This window comes from Euprymna scolopes, chromosome 46 (assembly GCF_053919585.1).
Source record: "Euprymna scolopes isolate OS-2025 chromosome 46, ASM5391958v1, whole genome shotgun sequence".
Taxonomy (NCBI): Eukaryota; Metazoa; Mollusca; class Cephalopoda; order Sepiida; family Sepiolidae; genus Euprymna; species Euprymna scolopes.
Window position 1 is genome coordinate 183,354,933 of NC_136527.1, and position 12,171 is coordinate 183,367,103.

At 29.4% G+C, this 12,171-nt stretch overlaps 1 non-coding gene across 1 annotated transcript; it reads right to left on the reverse strand.

The window, feature by feature from the left end:
* Positions 1-11,425: 11,425 nt before the first annotated feature.
* On the reverse strand, positions 11,426-11,588 carry LOC145271556 (U1 spliceosomal RNA). Its single transcript, XR_013865966.1, has one exon. It is a non-coding gene; the product is annotated as a U1 spliceosomal RNA (small nuclear RNA).
* Between the last annotated feature and the right edge of the window lie 583 nt (positions 11,589-12,171).

Here is a 12,171-nt window from a genome sequence, read left to right on the forward strand (position 1 = left end):
TAGTAATTGTACACCCATTCAAAGTACCTTGATTAATTTATAGTAATTGTACACCCATTCAAATTACATTGATGAATTTGTAGTAATTGTACACCAATTCAAAGTACATTGATGAATTTATAGTAATTGTACACCCATTCAAAGTACATTGATGAATTTATAGTAATTGTACACCAATTCAAAGTACATTGATGAATTTATAGTAATTGTACACCCATTCAAAGTACATTGATAAATTTATAATAATTGTACACCCATTCAAAGTACATTGATAAATTTATAATAAATGTACACCAATTCAAAGTACATTGACGAATTTATAGTAATTGTATACCCATTCAAAGTACATTGATAAATTTATAGTAATTGTACACCCATTCAATGTACATTGATAAATTTATAATAAATGTACACCAATTCAAAGTACATTGATGAATTTATAGTAATTGTACACCAATTCAAAGTACATTGATGAATTTATAGTAATTGTACACCCATTCAATGTACATTGATAGATTTATAATAATCGTACACCCATTCAAAGTACATTGATAAATTTATAATAAATGTACACCCATTCAAAGTACATTGACGAATATATAGTAATTGTACACCCATTCAAAGTACATTGATGAAATTGTTATAATTGTACACCAATTCAAAGTACATTGACGAATTTTTAGTAATTGTACACTAATTCAAAGTACATTGATGAATTTATAGTAATTGTACACCCATTCAAAGTACATTGATGAATTTATAGTAATTGTACACCAATTCAATGTACATTGATGAATTTATAGTAATTGTACACCAATTTAAAGTACATTGATGAATTTATAGTAATTGTACACCCATTCAAAGTACATTGATGAATTTATAGTAATTGTACACCCATTCGAAGTACATTGATGAATTTATAGTAATTGTACACCCATTCAAAGTACATTGATGAATTTATAGTAATTGTACATCCATTCAAAGTACATTGATGAATTTATAGTAATTGTACACCCATTCAAAGTACATTGATGAATTTATAGTAATTGTACACCCATTCAAAGTACATTGATGAATTTATAGTAATTGTACACCCATTCAAAGTACATTGATGAATTTATAGTAATTGTACATCCATTCAAATTACATTGATGAATTTATAGTAATTGTACACCCATTCAAAGTACATTGATGAATTTATAGTAATTGTACACCAATTCAAAGTACATTGATGAATTTATAGTAATTGTACATCCATTCAAAGTACATTGATGAATGTATAGTAATTGTACACCAATTCAAAGTACATTGATGAATGTATAGTAATTGTACACCTATTCAAAGTACATTGATGAATTTATAGTAATTGTACACCCATTCAAAGTACATTGATGAATTTATAGTAATTGTACACCAATTCAAAGTATATTTATATATATATACATTACTAAAATGCAATATATATTGTATTTTTAGTATTATATATTGTAGTATCTATCCATAAGTTCAAACGTTATAAAGTTATAAATGTTATATATATATATATATATATATATATATATATATATATATATATAAATTAATGTTAATGTAAAATATATATCCAATATATGTAATGTATATGTATCTTATGGTTATAATGAGAGTAAATTTAAATAATTTCATCAATAAGTAAGACACATTTTTGTCTTGAAGTCCAAACTTATAATTTTTTATTAAAAAAATGCTACAACAAAATTCTATACATTTTTATTTCGTATTTTTAGAGCGTTCAGTTAGTGACCTGAAAATAAAATAACTCTTCTTATTCTTCCCTACCCCGAATTACCTCCACTGTTTCTCTCTCCTTCTGGGAGACAGTAGTAGCAGCGATCGGCCATCTTTCTCTCTCCTTGTTTTTTTTTTGTCGGCGCTCTTTTTAGCTGAATAAAACTTTATACAAGCTATATAAATCTTCAGTCTCATTTCGTCATACATCTGCACAACAATCTTATATATTTGTCAGTTTCTCAATTCTATTATTTCATCTAAGGTTTGTTTGAGAAAATATATCCGTTCTTTATAGGGTTTTGTTTTTATCTTATATATTTGTAAATTCTATTATTTCATCTAAGGTTTGTTTGAGAAAATATATCCGTTCACGTCTAATCCATCTGACGGAAATAATATGAGGACATTACAAAGACTTTTTCAAGATTGTTTTTTCAAAATTACAATAAAATTGCTTTTAACTGAAAGTATTCTAGACGTCTACAAAGCCTACATAAGCATATGCATTGGTCATTGTTGCCATATATGGGCGGGTAAAACTACCAACATTCTTTGTCAGACAAGGTTGAAACAGAGTCTCACTAAGCTCCTCTCTGTCACATCACAACAATATTGCACTCCTATGACTGTTTTACAAGTAATTTAATAGAATATACATTGATGAATTTATAGTAATTGTACACCAGTTGAAAGTACATTGATAAATTTATAGTAATTGTACACCCATCTAAAGTACATTGATGAATTTATAGTAATTGTACACCCATTCAAAGTACATTGATAACTTTATAATAATTGTACACCAATTCAAAGTACATTGACGAATTTATAGTAATTGTACACCCATTCAAAGTACATTGATAAATTTATAGTAATTATACACTAATGCGAAGTACATTGATGAATTTATTATAATTGTACACCCATTCAAAGTACATTGATGAATTTATAGTAATTGTACACCCATTCAAAGTACATTGATGAATTTATTATAATTGTACACCCATTCAAAGTACATTGATGAATTTATAGTAATTGTACACCAGTTGAAAGTACATTGATGAATTCATAGTAATTGTACACCCATCTAAAGTACATTGATAAATTTATAGTAATTGTACACCCATTCAAAGTACATTGATGAATTTATAGTAATTGTACACCCATTCAAAGTACATTGATGAATTCATAGTAATTGTACACCCATCTAAAGTACATTGATAAATTTATAGTAATTGTACATCCATTCAAAGTACATTGATGAATTCATAGTAATTGTACACCCATTCAAAGTACATTGATGAATTTATAGTAATTGTACACCCATTCAAAGTACATTGATGAATTTATAGTAATTGTACACCCATTCAAAGTACATTGATAAATGTATAGTAATTTTACATCCATTCAAAGTACATTGATGAATTCATAGTAATTGTACACCCATTCAAAGTACATTGATGAATTTATAGTAATTGTACACCCATTCAAATACATTGATGAATTTTTAGTAATTGTACACCCATTCAAAGTACATTGATGAATTCATAGTAATTGTACACCCATTCAAATACATTGATGAATTTATAGTAATTGTACACCCATTCAAAGTACATTGATGAATTTATAGTAATTGTACATCCATTCAAAGTACATTGATAAATGTATAGTAATTGTACACCAATTCAAATGACATTGATGAATGTATAGTAATTGTATACCCATTCAAAGTACATTGATGAATTTATAGTAATTGTACACCCATTAAAAATACATTAATGAATTCATAGTAATTAATGTACACCCAATCGAAGTACATACTTCCTAATAACCCGGCAAGCAAAATAAAGATACTCCTATCCTTGCTGACGTCTCTATATGTTAAAAAAAACGTTTACTCTAATAGTTGTCTCCTTTGGACTTAAAGATTGCAATTTCCTACATGTTATCTGCTTCCCTGACTAATGACATGCAGTAGTTTGAATTTATGTGTACAGACGCCTGGCTACTACTCTTTTAGTAATAGTAATTCTCGTAAATAGTAGTTCTTCACATCCATATTTTAATACATTTTGTTTGGATGAAAATTAACATAAACACCGCTTTGAATTATTTATTTATAAATATCTGTTCACGCCTAATTCATGTGAACGTGAAATATTTAAATCAGATGCGTTTAACTTATAAACATGTCGAGTGTTAGTTCTGTAAACATTGGTAAGATTAAATATTTAAAATTCCATGAAAAGATTATGAAATTTATATCAACCTTTTTATTTAATTATTCAATACAACTAAGGCATGTAGATTGATGCTGACATTTTTTTTCCTTGTGACACCTATATTTTCTATTTATATATTTAAAATCCTATTAATGAAAATTACTGTTTTATAAAAGTAATATCCATCTTATCTCCAATTCAACTTAACATAAAATTATTTGTAACTATAATCGTTTACCTTACTAGACTGTTAATACTTTATCTTTATCTTATTTCTATTATTTAAAGAATATGACTTTTTTGTATATATTTCTTAGATGATTGTAACAATGTACTATTATCTTAAAATATTTTTTCATATATTTCTAAGTTGATTGTAACAATGTATTCTATTTATTTGGTTTTTAGAAATCATGCCAATGGAATTGATTAAAGTAAGAGTAAGTCAGCTTGTTTATATGAAAGTCACTACATAAAAAGCACAAAACCTCTTGATATAAGTAATAAAAACTAAAGTTAGTTAAAGCAATGGCAGCTGATACCTTTTTATCTTTGTCAAGAAAAGACGCAGGTAAAAGATAAGAAAATCAGAGTAAGAATAGAAGAATTTGATTGTGTTTTATGACGATTGTATTATGATTAGCAAAACGATAAAAAGTGTTTTGTGACGATTGTATTATGATTAGCAAAACGATAAAAAGTGTTTTGTGACGATTGTATTATGATTAGCAAAACGATAAAAAGTGTTTTGTGACGATTGTTTTATGATTAGCAAAACGATAAAAAGTGGGCGCATGCGCACTGAATGCCATTTAGGTTTGGCAGACCAACTACTCTTGTGGAACACCAAGCAGTTTGTTGACAGTCTACTCACAGTTGACACCCTTCTCAACTGATCTATGGATGTGTGATCCCAAAGAGGTAAAAAAATAACTAAAAAACGACTAAGAGAGTGGATTATGTGATTCAACTTTTTCTATTGATCTTTTTTTCCTTAGGTTCAACAGTTTTAAGTTTTTCACAACTAACGTTTATAAAGCAATGTATTGAGACAGTTTTCATTTGCTGCTAACAGTTTTTCAAGTAGTTTATGCAAAAAAAAACAACAACAAATATATAGCAAATGATTGTCATTAAAGGCAACATAATAAACTCTTCTACCTACTTGGATGAGATTTTTGTGTTTTAAGTTATTTTTAAGCGTTTATTTACTTTTAAAAAATCTGTACCGTGTCTTATGTTAGAAGAAATAAAATTGGGTGATATAAAACAGTCATCTAAGATGTCACGATGATCGCTCAAAAATCGATACTTAAATAAAGTACTGATAGAAAACCACAAAATTAACATTTTTGAACAGTTTTGTTATGCCCAACGATTTTTTACGTATCTTTAGTTAAATAATTTAAGTGAAATTCCAAATAACTATTTGAAAAAAATAAAAACAAAAACTATTTGAAAAAAATAACACAAAAAAAACGTAGGAAAGCAAAAAATAAATAAATAAATAAAATAAATAAAAAATGATAGGAGCCACCCATCTCTTCCCCATTCAACCAAAAATTGAAAACTGCAAATGATTACAGGATTTTTTTTTACACGGTGGTCACCACTTATTAAGTCCCGGAAGCCACTCAGGGATAAGGGTTAGTGCAAGTACAGTACGTTGGTGTGGAGATTTAATGAAGTGTTTACTTAAGAGGGCGGTTCATTAGGAATTTGGTTGGACTTGAAGACATCCAGGTTGTAGTCAGGTGGGAAGCAGGGGGACGGAACAGAGTATTATGGCCTGCTAACTGGTCGTTAACTCGGTGCTTATTTTATGTTACATTTATATAGAAAAGTGATTCCACGTCCTAAAATCTTAAATATTTATTATTATTTGTCGTGTCTTTGAACGATATTTTTTTAATTGTTGAAACGTAATAGCCAAAATACTTACATTTTTATTTTATTTTATTTATTTACTTTTTAGAGAGATTTACAAATATATTTTTCTACATTAAGATAATATTAATTAATGATGGTCAATAAGTATTTGACCATTTTATGTAAACTTTATAAAAGAAAGTGATCCCCATTCTAAAATTTTAAATATGGGATAAAACATACAAAATCAAACAAAATTCTCTAGCGACATAATAGGTAAGTGTAGACAGAAAAAAAATTATGTTAAAACAATTAGGTACTTGTGCACTTATGTTACCATGCTGAAATAACCTTATTATTCAGAAAGCCATTCTTAACATGGAGAGAGGAGAATGTTTTGTAACTATTCTGTACTTCCACCTACTAATTTAATAAAATATAATCTCGTAAAATTCGAAGTTAACTTAAAAATACGATTTTTAAAAATAGAAGAGAAACATACGTGAATAATCATTTAACAATTAAATACAAAAAAATATTATATATATTTTTTTTTGTGATCATAAGTTGATAATCATTTAACAATTAAATACTGGAAATTATTATATATATTTTTTTGTGTGATCATAAGTTGATAATCATTTAACAATTAAATACTGGAAATTATTATATATATATTTTTTTGTGATCATAAGTTGATAATCATTTAACAATTAAATACAAGTAATTATTTTTTTGTTTTTTTTTGTGTGATCATAAATTGATAATAATTAGGGACTGCCAATTAAATTCTGGAAAATTAGGTTTTTTTTGTGATCAGTTTTCTTCGAATTGAATTATTGTGTTTACGGTTCTCATAAATCACACAAGTGTTTTCTTTTTAAGAATAGATTTTTTGTGTAAAAAAAAAGAAAACAAAAACTTATCTTTTATCCCATGAATTAAAAATAAACCAAATAAATTGGAAATTCACATTTTATATTCACGTTTGTTATAAATTATATAGAATAAAAATTTTTATTGCAAAAAAGAAAATGAAATGGATAAGCATAATTTAATATTTAAGGTTATTAAAAAAAATCGGATTAAAATATTTTTATTGCAAAAAAAAAAATGAAATGAATAAGCATAATTTAATATTGAAGGTTATTAAACAAAAATTCGGATTAAAAGTGTAAACAAAAAACGGTACTAGTACAGTTTAATCAAGACATTAAAAAATGAAAATATCGAAAAAAGGTTATATTGTACAATCTTCGAAAAAAAAATCACTTAATCTGATCAAGTAGTTTTTTTTTTTGTTGTTTTGTTTTTTTACAGCGGAAAAACACGTTTTTATGAGAGCGCGTTGAAGGCCGGCATCTTTATTATTTTTTTTAAATTTTGTTCGAGTTTATAAACGCAACGGGGAGATAACTCTATGTAATGCGCCGACACTCCGTCTCCATCTTTAATACTAGCTTTTCTTCCTAAAATTCGAACCTTTTTACTCGGTATCATAACAATTTTTTTTAAAAATATTTTTATTGCTAAAAAAAAAATGAAATGAATAAGCATAATTTAATATTTAAGGTTATCAAAAAAAAAATCGGATTAAAATATTTCTATTGCAAAAAAAAAAATGAAATGAATAAGCATAATGTAATATTTAAGGTTATTAAACAAAAATCGGATTAAAATATTTTTATTGCAAAAAAAAAAAATGAAATGAAAAAGCATAATTTAAAATTTAAGGTTATTAAAAAAATCGGATTAAAAGCGTAAACAAAAAACGGTACTTGTACAGTTTGATCAAGACATTAAAAAATGGAAATATCGAAAAAACGTTATATTGTACGATCTTCTAAAAAAAAATTCACTTAATTTGATCGAGTATTTTTTTTTTTTTTTTTTACATCGGAAAAAACGCGTTTTTATGAGAGCGCGTTGAAGGCAGGCATCTTGTTTGTTTTTATAAATTTTGTTCGGTATCATTACATTTTTTTTCGCTGTAAAGCAAAAACTACTTGAAATTAAGTGGATTTTTTTATTCGGAGAACTTCATTCAATAAGAGATACGTACAATTAAAATTTTTTCGATATTTTCATTTTTTTTTAATGTCGAAAAACATTTAAAAACTTACCTTTCATTTCAGTTCTAATACGAAAAAAAATCGGGTTCAAGTCTTTGTTCTTTTGTGTTCAAAACACAAAAATTGTTTTTGTTTTTTTTAAGATTTCTTTAGTAAATTGATACAACTTTTGTTTTGTGTGTCCAATTCATTAAAAAAAAAATATATGAAAATATAAAAGAATCAAAATTAAAAGATTAAAAAACACAATTTAAACGTGAAATTATTTAAATAGAAAATCAACTGCTAAAGAACAAAGAACTTAAGGTCATCGTAATAACACGGTGAAATCATTATTTCGTTCCTCGTGTAAAAATGTCTGTTTATTATTAAAACGTATCGAATTGTTTCCTATCAAGTTAAGATTATATTTGTCAATGATTAAAGCTTGTTTTCGATATCTTTTGTAAATTTCTATTTTGTATGTCTAATTCATTAAAAATTAAAACATATAAATCCCATTTATAAAAAAAACCTGAACATTTCATTCTTTTTTTAAATAGTCAAACTACTGTTAACATCCAAAATGAAAATAGGAGTGTGAATAATTGAATAATTCAAACCGTCCTTATATGGAAAAAAAACAACAAAAAAAAAAACGTTAAGTTAGTTAAATTACAAGAATAGATTTTGACCAAGAAAGTAAACTATAATCTTTACATTATAAAACTTGAAACTGATTCGATTAAACTTAGGATGACCCGCCCGACAAATGTCACAGTAACATTTATTGAGTGATTTTCTACCAACATTTTGTTTTATTTCTTATTTTGAAGCGATTATCGGGTCTTCAAAGACATTGCGGTAAGCTTTTCTTGTTCTCCAACAGCGTTCAACATTACTTGTTTTTCGAACGGAATAAACATTATACATTAACTAAAAACACTGAAAACTTAACCATTCGCCCATGTATGGAGTATTGTTGTCATATTTGGGCTGGTGCATCTGTTACTAGTCTCTCGCTCCTAGACAAGGTCCTGAACTGTTATCTAAGCTTCAGCCTCTCTCCCATCGACGAAAGGTAGCATCCCTCTGCCTGTTTTACAAATACTTTAACGTTGAATACTCTGACGAACTGCAAGCACTTGTACCCCTTCGACGTAATTACCCTCGACAAACCCGACAAACAGCAAAACCCCAACCCTCCACAGTTGTGATCCCTAAATTTAAGAAAGCCTTCTACTCCAGTAGTTTCTTGCCCCTTGGAATTCCCTTCCGAGTTCTCTTTCCGCAACTGTACTGACATGCAGAAGTTCAAGTGTAACATGAACCGACATCTTGCTGTCCAACTCCCCACCTAGTACCCCTGTAAGTTATGTCCCTGATAGTAGCCCCCTACATCAAAGTGACAATGTGCCTTGTTTGGGGTGATAATGTAATAAAAGAAAATCATTAAAAAACACAGAATTATACAGAATGCAGTTAGTGAACATTTAAAAATGTCATCAATGTAACCTTCATATATTTTAATAATAATAATTAGAAACATTTATTCTGTAGGAGACTAGGATATATAAATACCCCAATCCCGTTACAAAAGAATAATGAAACGAATGGAATTGAAGAAAACAAAGACTCAATTAATGGATAAGATAAACGTTGTTTATTTGCTGTTGAAAGAAATGAACGTTTTAGTTATAACATGTCCGCGCGTATGTAACCAATGTTCGTTGCAGGACTGGTGTTTCAGCAAGAAAAGGACATGTGTTTTCATCTCAAGAATGGAGTTAGTGCACATTTAAAAATGTCCTCAATGTAACGTTCTTTGTTAAAAACAAGAAACGATTGTCTATTGGCATTTTAAAAAAATTGATGGAGAGTTCCCTCTTTCAGAAATGGCTGCTCAGACCATCACTGATGATGAAGTCTTCATTTTGAAAATCTTTTCTGCATTATCACGTATTCTCACAAGGACTTTTTCATTTTGATGCTTATTGGATGTTGAAGTGAGAATAACTTTTCATCTGTGAAGATGATGTTATTGAGCGTGCCTTGTCTGATAATAAGGTTTAACAAGAGTCGATTTCTGATGAGTTTCTTTGCAATTGTGGGTGCAGAGAGAACTGTCGCTTTTGGAGCTTATAAGATGACATTAATAGGTCACTTCGACATATCCTTCACACCGTCCTTGGTGATGTTTGTGCTCTGTTCGCCATTTTTCTCATGCATCTTCTGTGATTTCGTATGATTTTTCCCTATTTTTTTTTACACAGTGATCACCACTTATCAAGGCCCGGAAGCCACTCAGGGATAAGGGTTATTGCAAGTACATTACCTTAGTGTGGAGATTTGATGAAGTGTTTACTTAAGGGGGGCGGTTCATTAGAAATTTGTTTACATTGGACTTGAAGACATCCAAGTTGTAGGCAGGTGGGAAGCAGGCAGACGGAACAGAGTTCCACAGGCGTGCAGTTCTAAGAAAGAAGCTTTGTTCATGGAATCCGCGTTTTGATTTAGGCACAGATATAGAGTGGGGGAAATTTTTCACAGTGGATTCAGCTAGACGGGTGTTTTTCGTGAAAGATTTGCGAGGGAGGACCAGAGATTGGAGTTCAGAGGAGCACCTGCCATGGAAATAACGATAAAATAAGGATAGGCTCGCAACATCTCTTCTGTGGGAGAGAGGTTGCAGGGTAGAGAAAAGGGCATCCCCCACTAAGCCACGAAGTATATTTTGTACTCTGTCAAGGCAGGATAGGCTGCTTTTAGCAGCTCCTGCCCAGATATGGCAACAGTATTCCATGCTTGGACATACTTGGCTTTTATATAGATAGAGAATTGCATCAGTAGTGAGATATCTTCTGGAGCGGTAGAAGGATCCCACCATCTTTCCAGCGACCTTGGGAATAGACTTGATGTACGTGTTCCATTTCAGATCAGGAGTAAAGGTAAACCCAGAAGCTTGTCAAAACACGGGGTCTCACCCAGACGAGAGCCATCCATCACAATTGATGCCAGATGGGGATCAGAGCGTTAATTTTTTTTGATAAGTTTAGGTGTTCTTAAGGTGTGGGGACGTTGTCTATCTTTGATAAACGAAATTAGACATTGTTTAAAAATAAACATCTTTTGTTTAAAAAAAAATTAGAAATCATATATGACATTATCATATAATGACAATTAAATATTACATTTATTTTAATATTATAATAATAAATAGTTCAGAAGTTTTGTAACAGGGCTTATGTCCACACTGTATATCGAAAGAAGACACTTTCAGTAGCTGTAGGCGACAGCTAGACGAATTCCTCACGATTAAACGTTGATTACATTTACATGCAAATTAGATACAATCAGAACGTTGGAATTGAAGTGGATAATAAACTGGTCGAGAGAAATGGCGTATTTCTTGGTATTACAGAGATTAAGGGTGATTAAGCAGAGGGAGTACAGACCTACGAGTGAGAAGCACTTGGAAGGAGTAGGGAAGGATTTCTAAAATTGATTGTATTATCAGGGTGAGCGCGTACGCAGACCCCACACTTAGAAATAGCACGTCCGAGTCGTCCACATTTGGGACGATCGCAAAGGTCAACCCAACCGCAGTGCAATGGATGGGCCTCGCTCTGGGGGAACGACATTAATGATCACCGTTACCCCCACGTAAGGTAAGTATAATTTTTTATGTACCCACCACAGTTTTTATATCACACTTCTATACTAACCACCGACAAACACCAATAAAAAAGCTAAAATACCTCCACATAATTCTCACTACTATCAGTATATCACAACATTTCATTCACTAATAACAACAATTCATAACAAATAATTTACTATCATTTAAACGTACCAATATTTTTACAAAATATCTCAATTCTTAACAAAACTTACATTTTACTGTAATATTCAATGTCAAGGTCGTTTACATGTGAACAACATAAATTCATAATCTTTTCAATGAGAACAATTACAAACGAATGAAAACTTTTAGAATTCAAACCAAAGCACTAAACCAAAAACATATTTATGGAATTAAATCAGTTTTGTATTTCATTAATTGGCACTTGTACAGTTTAATCAACACATTAAAAAAATGAAAATATTGAAAAAAAAGAGTTATATTGTACGTACCCGTTATGGAATGAAGTTCTTCGAAAAAAAGTAACTTAATTTGATCAAGTACTTTTTTACTGAGGAAAATCAAATTTTAATGAAATCGAACTATTATTGCCATTTGGCTTTTTACGTCCAGAAGG